General features: G+C 36.6%; 1 pseudogene; it reads left to right on the top strand.

Moving 5' to 3' along the window:
- Positions 1 to 329: 329 nt before the first annotated feature.
- LOC137759792 (small ribosomal subunit protein eS25-like) lies at positions 330 to 695 on the top strand (annotated as a pseudogene).
- The last annotated feature ends 665 nt before the right edge of the window (positions 696 to 1,360 follow it).

Here is a 1,360-nt window from a genome sequence, read left to right on the forward strand (position 1 = left end):
GCCAAGCTTGGCATGGATCATCTCATTGGATCTTTATGACAACCCCAAGAATTATCAAAATTAGAATTCAATATTCAGTTGGTAATATTATCACAATTATTGTCATCTTATTTTACTGACAAGAAAGTGAAGTACAGAGAGGCTAAGTAACTTGTCCAAGATAATGCAACCAGAAGGAAGAAGACTGCCCATACTCTTAATTATTACATTTTTCTTTCTCCGATTGCTAAAAATATGTCAACAGGTAGAAGTGATGGGCTTTTTGTCCAACATTGTAGCGAGGCTGAATGGTAGCAGCTGGTCTCTGAACTTTGCTATGCTGCCCGAGGATGATGAGAAGAAAGAAGAAAGATGCCAGAAAGTCGGCCAAGAAAAACAAAGATCTGGTGAACAAATCTGGGGGCAAGGCCAAAAAGAAGAAGTGGTCCAAAGATAGTTTGGGACAAGCTCAATAACCTCGTCTTGTTTGACAAAGAGATATATGACAAACTCTGTAAGGAAGTTTCCAACTATAAGCTCATAGCCTCACTGTCATCTCTGAGAGACTGAAGATTAGCAGTTCTCTGGCCAGGGCAGCCTTTCAGGAGCTCCTTAGTAAAGGACTTATTAAGCTGGTTTCAAAGCACAGAGCTCACGTAACTTACACTAGAAACACCAAGGGTGGAGATGCCCCAGCTACTGGTGAGGACGCATGAACAGGTCCCTCCAGCTGTACATTTTGAAAAATAAAACTTTGTTACATAAAAAAAGGAAAAAGAAGGATTGATGGCTCTATTCTAACAAAGAAAAATTTAGTAAAGTTAAAGGAAAGTTTCTATATTAAAATTTTTTTGATCACAAAGTGTAAGATAAGAGTTTTTGTTGCTGTCACTAAGTTCAATGAGAGTGGCATGAAACAGCTCTTGTGGTCTTAGGCTGTGTTAACTGTAACAAAGTATGAGGAACAAAGAAGATGGAGGACTTGAATTCAGCAGCCACACTCAGAGCACTCTTTAAAAACACCAAACTTTAAAAAATTAAAAGATGACCCACTGATAGCATTAAAGAAAAATTTGAAAAGAAAAATATGCCAGAAATTGCAGTCCCCACTGCGATTACTGATTTTAATTTTTTTCATGTTATTTCCAAGTAATATTTCACAAGCAGATGCATTTTAATGCAATCGTGTGTATAAGCTATTTTGCATTTTCTTTCCCACATACCACACACAATCATTTTAATTATCATTTTTGGAGGCTGAATAATTTTCTGTCATGTTGATGCACCATAATTTACTGAACCAAATTGTTGGGTACTTAGCCTGTTTGCATTTTATTTCCATTATGGGGAAATGTCATTTTGATCAATTGGAATTTTATCT

The sequence above is a fragment of the Eschrichtius robustus genome, chromosome 1 (assembly GCF_028021215.1).
Source record: "Eschrichtius robustus isolate mEscRob2 chromosome 1, mEscRob2.pri, whole genome shotgun sequence".
In the NCBI taxonomy this organism is placed as follows: domain Eukaryota; kingdom Metazoa; phylum Chordata; class Mammalia; order Artiodactyla; family Eschrichtiidae; genus Eschrichtius; species Eschrichtius robustus.